Genomic DNA, 16,619 nt, shown 5'->3' with positions numbered 1-16,619 from the left:
CGCCAGCGTCCATTGTGGCGCGTTGTGGGGTGGAGAGGGAAGGGTGGAAACGGGGAGCAGACCGAGGGCTGGATTCGGCTAGGAAAAGGTGCTGTGGAAGCCGTGGTCGGCGCTCCAGAGAAACCCGGCTAATGGACTGGGCAGGGGCGGGGCGGGAAAGGTTAGCCCAAATGGGCTCTACTGTCGTCTAGGCCACTGAGAGGAGCGACCCCACAAGAGTTGCTTGGCCGGTGGATGGTGACAGTCGTCTCTTCTGCACCATTCCTTCTGGATAAAGATGAAGGACCAGGGAGGGTTGTGCTGTGTAGTTGTTGACAGCGGATGGGTATCTTTTGTTTAATGAGGCGACCCAGATGTATGCCTGAATTCACTGCAGTTTCTACTGGAAACCAGTGCAGCCTCTAGTTACTCTCCTGGAAACAAACAGAAACCTTTTGTTTCGAACGGACATTTTAGTATCTTGCCATCTGGGCTCCAAGAAAAACGGGAAGAATGCGAGAAAATTTCTCTCTAATTTCGTTTTAAAAAAAATAAAAACAAACCAAAAACGACAACCCAACATTCTACGTTAATACGAAGTTAGCAAGAAAATTCTTTCAAATAGGAATTATATTCTTATCTCTGTGAGAATGATCAGAACCAAGCGATCAGGGTTCACGTACAAGCTAGCATGACATAAGTCTAAGATATTGTGGTAGGAAGCGTCAACAGTTTTGCAGGAACAGGCCTGAAAAATGTCTGCACTTGTGTTTATTTGTATGAGTAAAAATAACGCTTCTCAAACATTTCTGTAAGAAAAGGATACTGCATTGTTAGTTTCTTTCTTCCTTTTTTTTTTTTTTTGGTTTTTCGAGACAGGGTTTCTCTGTGGTTTTTTTGGAGCCTGTCCTGGAACTAGCTCTTGTAGACCAGGCTGGCCTCGAACTCACAGAGATCCGCCTGCCTCTGCCTCCCAAATGCTGGGATTAAAGGCGTGCGCCACCACCGCCCGGCTGCATTGTTAGTTTCAATTTGAGAAGTGCCCTCCTCCCCTTTTTTTTTTATCTGGAGCATTCAGTCTGCTGGCTCCAGGAACCCATTACCTTTGGGACTGAACTGCTTACAATCAGGAGCAAAATATTATATTCACAAATGGTTACCAACGCTGTCTCCTCGCCTCGACTTAAGTCTTCATATTGAAATCCAGTTAGGTAAATGTGCAAATATAAAGTGTTCATAAGGAACAGAAGGCAAGGGGCAGCATGGAGAGGTGCGTTTCAGGGAAATGAAACCAGGGGAACAGGAAAGTTGGATAATAAGTAAAGCCTGTCCACCCTTGTCATTTTTTCATTTCTGTTAACTTCTCATGACTGAAAAATGGAATGCCTTTTTTTTTTTTTTTGAGAAGGAAAAAGCAAGGGCAAGTGGAATAAATATATAGTGTTCCAGTATACAATTAAGAGGAAAAACATGTATTTTAGAGATTTTCTCTGAGACCTGGGTTTTAATTTTCCTTTGTTTACAGTCTTCATATGTTTGTGTTTAGCTAGGAACAGGGCATTTGAGGTCTTGTTAACCAAACTTATTTGCCTGAAATTTGACAGCTCGAGGTTTCCCAGCAGCTATGAGTTGGTTCAGTTTGCCAGAGGGCCTAGGTTTAAATGCCTGAGAAAGGAATACACTTACAGAGATACTTAATTACATGCTATGTATTTTAATAATATATCATGCTTTTAAAAATGAACGTGGAAATGATTGCTAAGAAAAAACCCCACAGTTTTACTGCTAAAAAAGTGGTAGGTATAAGTGTGTGGCTGCCTTCCCCCCACTTATTATACCTTTGAGCAGGGTTTCACGCAGCCTCACCTCACCTATCAAAGACAGACAGTAAGAGGTGGGAGAAAGATTTGCTGTTTATTCAGCATCCACATTCATGATCAGTGTTTAAAAACCATAGTTATCTGTCAGAAACAGGAGCCTGGACATCACTGATCCATCACTACTGACCTCACGCTAGATCAGCTTCTCCCCCTGTGCAGTGCCCACACTATTTGTGTAGTCATGGCAGACATTAAGTGTGGATCTGTGTGTGTGTGTGTGTGTGTGTGTGTGTGTGTGTGTGTGTATGTATGGGGATGTGACTTTACAAGCTTAGGAGTTTAGCAAGGGACTACTGAGTGTTGATTTGAACAAGGAAGGATTTTGGGGAGGGGCTCCTTTGGGAAATTCTTGGTCCTGCTGCTTTGTGAGTAGTCTTCATTCCTTAGTTCTGTTGTTTGTTTTCCCAACCCCCCATCCAGAGGAGATCACAGAATATTCCTTCACAGTGTAAAGTTCCTTCTGCAGCTTTCATCATTTGTTTATGTGGAGGGATCACCCATGTGTTGAAATGAAATTCTGTGTAAAATTGTTTTCAAAGTAAGTTTTAGTTCAAGGCTGACGTTCATGGAAAGGGTTTGCTCTATTGGGTTGTAATGCATTGTTTACGTAATTTTTTTATTTCTTAATACTGTAGCAGTATCACAGAACTGTGGCTATCTGTGTGGCAGTAAAATTTGGGCTCTTTTGAATCCTAATGCTGCACTTATGCCCGTGTGATCCACATTTATTCTATGGTTACGCATTTTGGTTTTATTCTTCTTGAAGAACGATCTCTGACTTTTTGTCACACTAAGAGCTTCATTTTAACATTGTCATTTTTGTCTTGTTCTCTTTCATTCCTATTAGTGTGTATTTTGACACCTCAAAACTATATTCTATATAGAATATAGTAGAAGATATTTGATATTTTAATATCTTGCCTTTATAGTTGAAACATCATGGTTATTCATTAGATATTTCTGTTTTTGATACATAGGTCACACAGCATTTAGTTATTGATTTGTCTTCCAATTTCTTAGGAGCAAATGGCCCTGAATGCTTTAGGTCATAAGTAATCACGGGGAAGTTTTATTCGATTCCTTGAAGATATTACCTGTCTGCCCTTTGACCTGTTGTTTTACATGTGTTTAAAATCTCTACTCTGTAGACCTTAGTCATCAAATTAGCAAAACCTTTATATTTATGGATTCGTCCTATTGAAAATAGGCAGTGTTTAGGTCAGTCTTAAATGGAAGAACATATGTATTTGGCCTTTGGGAGTTAATCACACACACATTTAACAGTTTTTATCTGTTTCATTCCGCAAGCTTATGAGGGTAGGACTGTGTTTGTTTTGTTCACTGCAGAATTCCAGCTTCTAGGACTGTGTCTGTAAGAGTGGTCTTAATCAATACTTGCTGAAAACATAATTTTGTCTCTTGAAGAAAGTCACATGTAGCTCTTTGAGCCGGCAAGGCACACATGCATCCCAGGGTGTTGGACGCCTGTGCAGTATACGGTATGTTTTGTGCTGGGTATGTTAGAATGGGAATCGAACCCAGCATCTCACACTTACTAGGCAAGTGCTCCAACTTTATACTTCTTATTTTGAGACAAGTTCTCACTAAGTTGTCTAGGGAAACTACACATTTGGATCCTCCTGCTTTATTCTCTTGACCAGCTAAGATCACAGACCTGTACCGCTAGGCCCAGGCCAGTCATGCTCATAGAATGTAAATTTCAAGACAACCAGTCTATTCTATACTTTGATTACTGTTTATCATATAAAGGCTAGTTTAAATACATCCTATTTTTAATGGATATTTTTCTCCCATGATACATTGATCATAGTGAATTTTTAATATTCCTTTGATGATCAGGCAGATTTTTGTGGTTAATACATACATCGACATGAAGGAAACTTCAGTGGTTAAGTACAGACTGTTAGGAATTAGAATTTGTATTGAAAATTATAGGTATAAAACAAGAAGGGACATGGAAGGTTAGGAGTGGATGCTTTGTCCAACTTAAGTTAGAGAGTATTGCTTTGTGCACATTTAAGTATTCTTCCAATTCTCCTTAAGTAGCTGTCAGGTTGGCTGCCCTGGAGATACCGAATTATGATGTTCCTGTAATGACTGACCACTTGTCTTGTTTTGATGCTTTTTCATCTTTATAAAATAAGTGTTGAATTACATTTTTAAAAATTTATTTGTATGTATTTCCTCCTTTTTTTTTTTTAAAAAAAGAAAGACAAAAAATGAAGTATTTATATCTGAAGGCTGAAATGGGGACAGGATGTAGAAATGGAAGCTGTAGCTCTGACTGACAGTCTTCAGAGTAAGGTTTTTCACAGAGCCATGTGGATTCTCTATCCTTAGCTGACATACACCTGTCAGTTTTGGGATTATGAATCTTTATCAGAGAGTTTTGGACTAAATTAAAGCCCCACTGAGGGTCTTTCTGTGTGAAGTTATTCTGTGTGAATCTGTTCAAATATTTGTATGACTGGGTTGAGAAGAGAACCAGAAGAGCCGTCTAGTAGCCATCTTGTTTACCACAAATTCAGCAGCTGCTTCTTAGAAATACTAACCCAGTTCCCTTTTACGAGGTGGCTTATGTTCATTTTTCAGAAGTAATAAATATAGTTAGGGCTTTATTATTATTATTACTATTATTATTATTACAGATGAGTTTCTAAGGACCCGAAACAGCTTTTATAGCTACGAGGTTATTTGTGCTATGCTAAACTCAGCAGAAAAGAGAAAAGGTTTTTCTTCATGATCCAGCCAAGCTTTATATTGGAGAAGAAATGAACAGGATTTTCCAGGGTGATTTTGCATCCAGCATCCACATCAGTTTTTTTTTTTAAAGGGAGCTGTTGATGTTAGTGGAATGATGATTGGAGTTGAAGAGAAAAAATTGGGAGTGAAGGAGATGCCTTGGAAGAGAGAAGCCATTTTCAGGTTGGAAATGTTTTCTCAAGGGGGGGGGGGCTGTCTCCTGCAGTCCTGGTGGATTGGGTTGAGAGGGATACATACATTTGTAGCAACAGATTTAAACTCATTTCTTGCCTGAAGAGGCAAGCAAGTGGTAATTATCAAAGGGAAACTTCTACAGTGGCTTTTTTATCATCAAGATTTGCGCAGAACTAATCCTAGGGAAGTGTGAAAAAGCAATAGAAGGTAAGATGTGTGATTGTTGGTAATTAAATCTGTGGCGGTAATTGTACAGCAAACAGAGCATTTTCTCGTGTTTTGCTGAGTGGAGTAACATGAAAGACAGCTGCTCTCAGACCCGGACCCTGTTTTGATAAGCGGCAGTTGCTAACGGTGTTTCACGTTCACTTCTGATTTGTTATCTAATGAGTGACAGTATGGCAGAAGGACCTGTCCATACTGACAAGATGAATTGTTGTCCAAAGTGGTCGTGAATCTGCATTACATAGCAAAATAAACCCAAACTGCATTTGCCATGTTAGTTAGACCGGGGGTGGGGTGGGGGGGTGGGGAGGGGAGGTTAGCCTTCATACTACCTGTCGTTTCTGAAGTCAGCAAGGAGTATTTGCTAAAAGCTTTTAATTTTTATTTTTTTGGTGCAGGGGGTTGACTCTAGGGATCCATGTGTACTAACCATGTGCCTATTGCAGAGCTACACCTCACCTCCAGCCTCATTTTAGTTCAGGATTAAAGAACAAAATTAGTATCGTTCATAAGTAAAATTATGAAGCTCTTGCAAGTCCACTTACTAAACAAATACTTGCCAATGACTGGAATATAAACTTTTCATCCAGATTTTCTTCCCAGTCATATATTAAGAAAAAATAGCTACCCATCAGATGCTGTCCACATGAAGAAATGTTAATCATTTCTGCTAAAGCTATCTGCTGCCTAAGACGTTGCTTAGTTATGTGCCAACAGGAAGGACCTAGTCTCTAGGCAATTTCTTGGTTGTTGCCTATGTCATCTTGATGGCTTTCCTGTTGCTTCTTCATGTAAAAGAAAAGGCAAAATGTATTGTTGAGTGTTGTATGGCATTCCCACAAGCAGGGAGAGCAGGTTGTCTGAAGAGTGTGATTCCTAAGTTTATGTTCAATGTTTCCTTGAATCAGGTCATGTTTTGCTCGGAACTGAGACACTCCTGGAATGAAGCTCCTGGAGGGCAAATGTGGTGACTCTTGGATCTCTGTGTCTCAGCATTACACCAAGCACAGCTGACCTTACCCTGCCTTTATTTTCAATAAGTAGGGGTGTGGAGGCAGCTGGATTCCCACAACAAAGAAGAGTAGTTGGAGAGAATGAATGCGAATTTCTTGCCTTTTTTCTGATGGGTATAGTCTGTCTGTTCTCTGCTTTCTGTTTCTCTTTGTTGAGTAGTAGCCCCTAGGGCACACAGTCAGAGGCGCTGTGTTTTAGATGTGGAAGTCCTCCTGGCTTTCCACTCACTTTCTGCTAAGAATTTTTCAGTGTCACATTGCTTCAGGATGGAAAGCCGTAGACACAGCTGGTCCGGTGGAGTGCTGGTAGCCACACAAGACATTTGAAATTTCAGAGTCCCATACACAGTTATTGCAGGGTTAATCTTGGATTGTGGCCAGTTGGATTGCTTTAGAAACAAAGTAGTTTCAAGTAAGTGTTTAATGGATTGTGGTGTGGTTGGGATCTGAAGTGTTATTAATGTCATTATATTCCCGAAACCTCACAGAAGGGAACAATAATTGATCCACAAATTAAGGAGAAAGGGATAGAGTGAAACTTTTTGGCTCTGCTACAGAAAGTGAGCAGTCATGTTTAGAACTCAGTATGTATATTCCTTGGAGATAGTCTTGTGATTCTCCCCCCACCCCCTTTGGAGAACTGAAAACATGAATTGCCTTTTTTAAGAATTTGACTTTTTTTGATCATTATTTGTTAAAAACTGGAAATAGAATTTCTTTTAAAGGTTTCTTTTGTGTTTTAAAACATTCCATTGTTTTTAATTTTTTTTTGTGTGTGTGTACAGTCTTTAATGTAGGAGTGGCACTGTCATCACTGGTCTCTTTGCCACTGTTTATAACCTGGTAGCTGTAACTGTCTGGAGAGGTGCTTGTACTCTGCCCAGCTCTTCTTCAGGCTTATAGTTTTGGGTACCCCATCCCATATGAATACCTCCCACCTGTTTATTCTCTCTTGAGTTAGTGAGGCCCCTTAGATGTTTCTGCGTGCATATTTCCTCAGACTTTGAGAACTTCCCCGTTTCTGTTAGATGTCATGTGGCGGTGAGCTGTATGTGAAGTTGAGTGCCTCAGCACATTGAAAGAAGGGCTCTGTCATCGGAGTAAAGACTCTGGTCTGCAAAGCAAAATGCATCATTAACCGACAGAATGTCACATCCTTCTTCCTTCCTTTTCCAGAGGGCAGGGACTTGGGATTGGTTCATGATTACCAGCAGAGAGCTAGTGAGCCAGGCAGGGTAATCTAATGGGCTGCTGGGTTTGCAAATAGGATGCTGTGTGCTTCCTGGAATGGGGAAGGTCCTTTGGGCTGTCGGCTGTGTGGTGTAACAGCACATCTTTGCTAGGCAGTGCCTTGAACACTCTGGTCTCAGTTTTTTTTGAGAACCTTAATCGTGTCTCTTTCTGATTGCATTTCTGTACAGATCATTAGGGAGGATGTGTCTTTGTTATACCTAGTCAGTCTGGGGTACATTCCTTTAGCGTGTGTGTTGGTGTGTTTCAAGGTAAAGACACAGTGGTCTTTTTTCTTTTGCCACGTGAATTGACATTTTAAGGTCTGTACTTCACAGAACGCTTGCCTTATAATCAGTGTGTGTTCTTTCTGCACATGGCGGATGCAATTTTCCTCTTGTCCTAGAGAGATGACCCATTTCCTGCAACTGGTTCTAATAATACAGGATGACTTTAATTCTTGTTCATAGTTTGCCCTTAAAAGAATTGCAGGATACTTAAGTGCTTATTAACTCTCTTCGCTCTGTAGCTCTTGTGGCATATTTTTTGAGGACTGACAAGTCATACAATGATTTGAAACGACGACAGACTGGCTTTGTGAAATAATTAAACACGATTGTGGAGCCATTTGGAATAGCTGATGTATATCCCCCCCCCCCGACCTGTAAAAGGCAGTCAGTATTCCTGCCCCACTTGTCTTGATTGTTCACCCCCACCCCAGTGATCTCTGCTTAGATTGTTTGTCTTTCTATAGAAACGTGGGCTAAAGACATTAAATGAGAAAGATCTCCAAGGACCATGTGAACTTAGAAACTCCCTTCTCTTTTGTAGAGTTGGACTCCAGTTACTTTTTGTCCAAGTTCATCTGCGGATGAGGGGGCTGAGTATGTGGGAGAGGGGAGGGCACTCCACTTCTTTCACCAGCTTTATAAGGAAGCATTGCCAGGCTGGTAGGCTTCTTTCTGTAGACCAGCTTGGATCTTCTCTCTCCTGGCAGTAACTCAGTGTGATGCTAACAGCCCTGCTAGTAGTGGTGGGGTGGACAGGGTGCTCCTACTCAGTAAGCAAGGCCTGGGAGGGAATGAGGCTTTAGCTGTCCAGTGCTCCCTCCTGCTGCCTGGCGTGCTGCTGATAGGAGCTCTGTCTTCACAGGGAGTGGTATCAAAATCCTTCTGCCATATCAGCATGGGTCTCTTGCTTCCTACAGGAAAGGCGATATCCTGGGAGGCACGGGGTGGAGCTGGAGAGGCAGTGCCTGTTCCCTGCTCTGCTTAGGCAGGGGTCAGTTATTTATTTATTTATTTATTTATTTATTTATTTATTTATTTATTTATTTATTTATTTATGCTACTCTTGCCAGCTTCCTCTGACTTGATGCTTTTGTTTTTGTTTCACTGGGCTTTAAGCTTTGCTTCTACTAGTTTACAAATAATCTCTGTTCCCCAAGTGAGACTGCCATTTTCTGTGAGAGATTACTGGTAGGCTGGTGAGGTGGGCATTAAGGCCCCACATTCCAAGGAGGAACACACTGGAGGCTCTTCTGTATTTGTTTGGAGCTAGTAGGAAAGATATAAACAGGAAAGATGCAGCAGTAAGCTGCAAGTCATTACATCACTGTGCCCCTCCTTGGGGCTTATAGTATAGCCAGGAAAATATCCGTGACAGGGATATATAGAGAAAGAGTTTTATGCTTTTTTGTTTTAGATGTATTTGGACCATTCTAGTTGGCATGTGCACAGTTGAGAAGAACCATAAGGAAGCAACTTCCTGTGTCCCTTGTCTGCATCTCTAGAAGAACTGTAGTCAAAGAAACACCAGCAGGACTCTCACTGAGGTCTTGGGAAAACTGAGATGAGCCAGATTCTGCCAGAGATGCCAGGCTGGTAACTGACGTCGCCAGAGCCTGCTGTCTTCTCGGCATCGTAGTATCAGGCTCTTGGCTTTGCTCTTGGACTTGGGGTTGGACAGTAGTAAGGCAAGAATAGTTGCATAGTCACAGGGCAGAGACTAGAGATGGGAATCTAAGGTGTGGAGAGGCAGAGAGTGCTGCTGCTGTGTTCACCAGGCTCTGGAAGGGTGGCAGGGGAGCAAAGGAGAAATGGCTGTCCTTCTGCCCTGTGGCCTTCGTCAGGAAGAGCAGGCCAGTGCTTCTTCCTCCTCCAGCCTCCCTCTCCCGTCTCTTGGTCTTCATTCTTAGTCCTCAGGGGTGAGTTGGGAGATGGACAGTCAGGGCATCTTGGGTTGGGTGGGGGACTGTGCTTTGCAGCCACTCTCCTGTAGATTAGAGTATTCAGTTCAGAGCTCATGTGCAGCAGAGTCTTGCAGAGAACCATCCACATTTAAAAGGAAAGGTTGCAGCCTGGCTCCACCGTAGCTTTTCTTAATTTTTGTTTTCTGTCAACTCCTTGAGGTGCTCTTCTGTGGTAGGTCGTGAGCCGCCCTTGGGAACCCTGCTCTCCTGTGGTAGGTCGTGAACTGCCCTTGAGAACTCTGCTCTCCTGTGGTAGGTCGTGAGCCGCCCTTGCCCAGGAAATGCTTTTGTTTGGCTTGCGTCTGTAGCAGAGCACATTTCAGCTGCCCAGAGCAGTAAGAAGATAAGCAGTATCTTGAGCTATTCTTGCCAGATAGATTGATACTCAGATAGAGGCATGTTTTGTTGAAAGAACTTAAACATTTTAATAGAGAAGAGACTATCAAGGGTCAAGGGGGTTGTCATCTTCAGTTCTATTGTGGCCTCCTCCTCCTCCTCCTCCTCTTAACATCTAGAGTCTCATGTAGCTCAGGCTGGTCTTGAATTCACTATGTGGCCTAATTCACTGTGTAGCTAAACTTTATTATGTAGCTGACTTTAAATTCTTGATCCTCTGCCTCTATCTCCTAAGTTAAGTGCTGGATTTATAGGCATGGGCCTCCATACTCAATTCAGTGTGGTACTGGGGATGGAACCCAGGGCTTCCTGCATGCTAGGCAAGATTTCTGTAATTGAACCGTATCCCCAGTCCTCTAATGTAGACTTTTAAAAAGATTTTTGAGTATGAGCCTACACTCTGGGCATTGACCCCACAACCAGGTGCTTGCTGAGCTTTCTTTTTGGATTTTTCGAGACAGGGTTTCTCCGTAGCTTTTGGTTCCTGTCCTGGAACTAGCTCTTGTAGACCAGGCTGGCCTCGAACTCACAGAGATCCGCCTGCCTCTGCCTCCCCAAGTGCTGGGATTAAAGGTGTGCACCACCACCGCCCAGCCTTGCTGAGCTTTCTCATCAGTGAACTACGTCGGAGCCCCCTTACCTAGCATTTCTTTTATTTTTATTTTTTCAATTTTTTGAGACAGGCTTTCTTTATGTAGCTCTCACTGTCTTTGAACTCACAGAGATCTTTCTGCCTCTGCCTCCTAACCTTCATAGTGCTGAGATTAAAGGTGTGTGCCATCCCCAACCCTGCTATTCCTTATCCCCCCCCCCCCCCTTTTCAGTTTTCTGAGACAGGGTTTCTCTGTGTGTCTCTGGCTGCCTTGGAACTGTATAGACCAGGCTGGCCTCAAACTCAGTCGCCCAGCTCCCTAACATTTTTAAAGAGTGCTCGGTGTCTGTTTCTTTCTTCTTTTTTTTTTTTTTTTTTTTGGTTTTTCCAGACAGGGTTTCTCTGTGGTTTTGGAGCCTGTCCTGGAACTAGCTCTTGTAGACCAGGCTGGTCTCGAACTCACAGAGATCCACCTGCCTCTGCCTCCCAAGTGCTGGGATTAAAGGCGTGCGCCACCACCGCCCGGCTGTCTGTTTCTAATTGAGACCAGCATTGAAAAATGGAGCTGCACTTAACCACAATACCAACTGAATGGGATTTCTAGACTCAAAATATGGGAAAATGTATTTTGAAAAAAGTGAGTAATTTGAAAGAACTAGTGCTAGAACAAAAAGATACTTGAAATCAGTCTGTAGTTTCATGACTCATTTTTGGTGGAACTAATTATTTGCTTTAGCTGACTTCGCTCAGCCTAGTCTTGACTGACAGTAGTAAGGCTGGAGGGGAAGTAGTTGCTGTGTCCAATGACTGGTGCTCTGTGGACATTCATACCTTTTTTGTTGTTATTTTCTTGAGACAGGGTCTCACTCTGTGGGCTCTGACTGTCCTGGAGCTCACTATGTAGACCAGGCTGGCCTCAGATTCACAAAGATCCACCCGTCTCTGCTTCCCTGGTGCTCATTCTTAGGATTCTTATGTTGGGCTATTTAAGATGTTCCCTTAGAAATGATTGGAACATCAGAAGACACTGTTTCTTATGGTGACAGGCCCCATAACTTTTCTCGTATTCTGATTAGCACCTTGCATTTTCTTGTTAAAGAGTTGCTTCATTGGAGGAAATGATACATTATGTCTATTTCCTTAGGGAAACTTCCTCTCTAAATGCCTTTTCACCAAAGACCTTTGAGAAGCATGTTTTCTGTAGGACTTCCTGCTCCAGACCATGCTTACTCTGGAACTGAGTCTTCTCTGGGGTTTTTCTAAGTCCCCAGAGTCTGAATTACTCTTCAAATTACAGTGTATCCTCCAAGGATTAGTTAATTAATGCCTTGTGCATCAGTCAGTAGACCCGAGTCATGTGGTCACACAATTTTTTAATATTTATTATATATATTTAATACCAATATTCTTCCTTTGTAGTATTGAATTTATATTGGTTATTTTTTTTAAATTAGAGGTGAGCACTTAATATTTTCTCAGGTAGTTTGTTTGTTTCTTTCTTTTTTTACTTTTGGTTTTCGAGACAAGGTTTCTGACTGTTCTGGAACTCCCTGTGTAGACCAGGCTGGCCTTAAATTCACAGAAATCCATCTGTCTTTGCCTCCCAAGTGCTGGGATTAAAGGGGTGCGCCATTACTCTCTGGCGAGAATTTTTTTATATCCTTAAATACATTATATTTCTATGTTAACCTTTGAGTAAATGACAGTCCATTCTGTTATTTAATTATATTTTTGTTTGTTTTTCAGTAATCATGAAATTATAGAAATAGTAGTTTTTTTATACGCAATTGAAAAGATGGTTTTAAAATTAATTAATAAAAATATCCAAAATGTTCCAATATAACTTAAGAACTGTGACCTTTTTCTGGGTGTTGCTCCTTTCTATTCTGTTGTATTTTCCAGTGTTTCTTGTGTAGGTATGATCACACTGTACAGTTTGATACTGTTGTAAGCATGTTCTATGTGGTGTTATAAAGTTCACATTTGCATCTGAAATAGGCATATAATGCTCTATGTAAAGGAATTATACTAGTTTGTGCAAGTCTCTTTAAAAATTATTTTATTTTATGTGTATGAGTGCTTTGCCTTCATGTATGTATGTGTACTGTATGTGTGCCTGGTGCCCATGGAAGACAGAAGAGGACATTAGATCCCCTGGAACTGGAGTCACAGTTGGCTGTAAACCACCCATGTAGGTTCTGGGGAACGGAACCTGGGTCCTCTGCAAGGGCAACAAGTGCTTTTAATCACTCAAGTGTCTCTCCAGCTCCTCCCCTCCCTTCCCCTCCTCTTCCCTCCCCTCCCTTCCCCTCCCCTCTCCTCCCCCCACTCCCCCCCTTCTCTCCCTCTTCTCTCCCTCTTCTCTCTTCTCTTCTCTGACAGGGTCTTACTATGTATTCTGGCTGACCTGAATTCTGTATGTAGATCATGCTGGCCTCACACTCACAAGAGTAAGTTCAAAGAGCCCCGCCTGTCTGCCCTCTGCGTGCTGCTGGGGTTAAAGACATTCACCACAATGCTTGACTCTCGATGTTTCCTTTTAAGAAATATTGCCCCAATGGAGTTCTGGGTGGGTAGTTTTTTAAAACAAGAATAACCAATACATATAATTTCTATTTCTGGGTCAGAAATATGAAAAAAGCCAATGTGATTCTTAAACGGTTGTGTTTAATCCCCACTGCTAGCAGAGTTATGGGAAATCATTGCATTTATAATCTGAAGATCTGCATTTGGTCACATGCCAGTCATCATGGCCATGCTTGTTTTAGGTTGAATTTCTTGGTTTCTTTTTTGTTTCTTCATTTCTTTTGCCAATTTATGGGCTCCAAGCATGCAAATGAAATTAGTTTTTTGTCATATTTACTGAAATTAATTTAACCCTTGTCTGTTGCTTTTGTTTTGTATTATTCAGTAGGTTTTTTTAATTATCAAACCAAATTTGTTCATCTTTTGGTATATTCTATTTTAAAATGAAAATCCTAATGTGCTCTAGATACTCCATGAAAATCCAATTTATTCCCATTGTTATATATACAAACTAAATTGCGTGTAGTGTTGTTATCACTGTTGTATGGTTATTTTTGAACATGTAAATGAAGTATTCATATAATTCATAGTGTAAGCTCTTCAATATATAACTTTTTTATTCAATAATATGTACTTGGTATTGTTATGTTGATATAAAATTTTCACATCATAATTATAGCTTTTTAGCATTGTAGTGGGATGGCCTGCATGTGTGCATACGTGTGTATGTGTATAATATCTGGTGTTGAACCCAGGGTCTGGCACATGCTGGACAAGTGCTCTACCCAGAGGACTCCCTGACCCCAGTGCATTTATATCATTTGGAAGTTTCTAGTTTGAATTAGTTCATAAAATCTAGTTCTACAAATTTCATCTCAGCTTTACAAATCCCAGTATCTTCACTTTGACAGTTTGATATTAGCTGTGGAAGGAGTATTTACCACAGAAATTGGCAAAAATTATACAAATCAGGGCTCTCCAGGCCCAGTTATTTACCAGTATATCACTGTTTGTACTTGATGAGTTTTTACTTTGATTCCATCAAGACAATTTTATAAGCAATGCTGCAGTGACCGTTGTAGGGAACACATTTCTGTACACTGTAGGATACCACCTCCAGGCTGAGTTCTTGGCATAGGGTTGTCGGCCAGTGAGAGGCTTATATAACATTTGATTCTGCTTTTCAGAAGAGTATACATGGAGTTGCTTTCATACTTGTTGGCAATGTTATTGCTTCGGCCCATTTATGCTAGTCTGATTGACAGGTATTAAAATGATCTTGTATTTATTTGCATTTTATTGAACAGGCTTCTGTTGTGTAGTCTGTATTCTTTTCTAAATTGCCTATAAAATATACTAATAAAAAACCCTAAACTGTATCTTCAAAAACAAAAACCTTAACATATGTATTAGTTAGAGTATTATCATTTTATTTTTATTTAAAATATTTTAATGCAGTATATTTTGACCATATTTCTTCTTCTCTTCTGACTCCTCCTAGATCCTTTTCACTTCCCTCCTCACCCAACTTTATGTTCGCTATCTTTCTTCCTCAAAATAAAACAAGCCACAAAACACAAGAATGAGAATTAAAACCAACAAACCAATAAGACCAAAAAAATAAGAAAACAAAATAAACAAGTCCACAGAGAAAAAACATGTAGTTCACTTTATGTTTGCCAGCTGCTTCTGAGTGGTTGATATGCTCGGGGTACTTTATTGTAGAAAACTGGTTTTCCCTTTGCCAGCAGGTATCAATTACAAATAGCTTCCTGGTTAGTGGTGGGACCCTACGTCCACTTCTTCACTCAGTGTTAGCAGCTCATCTGGCTAAGATTATACAGGTTTTTTGCTTGTTACCACGGTCTTTGTGAGTACTTATGTGCATAATGTCTTTTGTGTCTATAAGACACTACTATTTCCTTGGGAGTCACACATCACTTTTGGTTCTCAGAATCTTTCTACCACCACCCCATTCTGCATAGATCCTTTAGGGGAGGGGTTTGATGAAGGTATCCCATGTAGGACTGAGTGCGCAAAAGTCTTTCATTCTGTATACATGGTTCAGTTGTAGTTCTCTGTATTAGTTTCCATCTAATGTACAAAAAAACTTCTTTGATGGTGGTCAACTGAAGTACTGATCTGTGGGTACAGTAATAGGTTATTACAAGTCATTTTATTGCTATGTTCCTTTGGCAGAATAATAGTAATGTATTTTGCCCTAGGTCCACAACCTATCTAGTACCAGTTTTTTGACCACTTTGGCAGTTTCAGGTATGGGTTTTATCCCACGGAGTGGACCTTAAATTAAATTTTTAAAACGTAGTTGGTTCTTTCCGTAACATTTATCCCACTATTCAGGTCATTGTTGTCTTCAGCAATAGTGCTTTACCACCAGGCTGTAGAAAATAACTAATTGCCTGTGATGTTTTTTGGGGGTGGGTGTTCCATGACCCCTTTGGTCATGATGTAACCCATTTCTGGCACTGGAGGCTTTACTTACTTTACTTGGATGTCTAGTTGGGGCCTTGTCTAGCCCATTATATAGTGACTTTATTTAGATTCCTTTATATATGTGTGCATTTTAGGAAGCTTTTATAGTCATAGGTTTCTATATGGCTTTTCAAACAGCCTTTAGTGTTAGTTGCCACCTCTTCTGCATACCCTATTGTTGGTCTTCCTCAGGTTCTGTTATCTATTCCTTGTTTTATGTCACATGAATATGGTCATGTGACAGTCTAATTGGTTTTTGTTCTATGGATATAAAATATATATACATATGTATGATATAATAAATATATGTGTATCTAACATTTATATTACTTATATTACTTATACTTGTACCTTATATAAATTTAAATTTATACTTATACCTTATTTAAATTATGAACTTTACAAATACTAAAATTTGCTGAAATCTATTAGTTCAATGTTTATGGCAATTTCTCTTCTTTCTAGAAATTATTGCTCTTAATGTATGTAAGTTTCCTGTTCCGAAGTATGTAGAAATGCCTGTGAAAATTAAGATTTCATTAATTTCATGGACATTGTTAGATTGTGAATTCACCAGTATTGGCTGTTGCTTTGTTTCCATTTGCTTGGTGTTTTTCTCTTTTTTCTGTTTTGTTTTTGTTTTTGTTTTTTATGACAGGGTCTCACTGTATAGTTCTGCATGGAACTCAAGTGTAGACCAGGCTGGCCTCAAACTCAGATCTGCCTGCCTCTGCAGATCCCAAGATAGGGATTAAAGGGGTGTGCCACCACAGTGGACATTTTCTATTCTATTTATTGTTACTTTCCAAGTTTTAAACTGAATTAATTTTGTGTGAGGTCATGTGTACACGAATGTGTGTGGAGGTCAATGGACAGCCTGCAGGAGTTGGTCTTCTCCTTGGACCCTGTAGATTCCGGTCTGAACTCAGGTCATTAGGCTTGGCAGCAAGTGCCTTAACCTACTGAGCCAGCCTCTGGGCCTCTCCTAGGTTTTTGTTGTATTTTCTGTGTTGATAATTTGGAAGTGGTGTAATCTGGAGGGTTTTTTTTTTTTTTTTCCTCCCTCCTTCCTTTTT

General features: G+C 40.6%; 1 protein-coding gene across 1 annotated transcript in view; it reads left to right on the top strand.

Annotated features, from left to right (window-relative positions):
- The window catches only part of LOC130879335 (guanine nucleotide-binding protein G(q) subunit alpha), a 235,515-nt gene that overhangs the window by 988 nt on the left and 217,908 nt on the right, over positions 1 to 16,619 (top strand). The gene's annotated exons all lie outside the window — the stretch shown is intronic.

The sequence above is a fragment of the Chionomys nivalis genome, chromosome 8, assembly GCF_950005125.1.
Source record: "Chionomys nivalis chromosome 8, mChiNiv1.1, whole genome shotgun sequence".
Classification (NCBI taxonomy): domain Eukaryota; kingdom Metazoa; phylum Chordata; class Mammalia; order Rodentia; family Cricetidae; genus Chionomys; species Chionomys nivalis.
The sequence above is the reverse complement of the archived record's forward strand: the minus strand, read 5'-3'. Positions and strand labels throughout refer to the sequence as shown.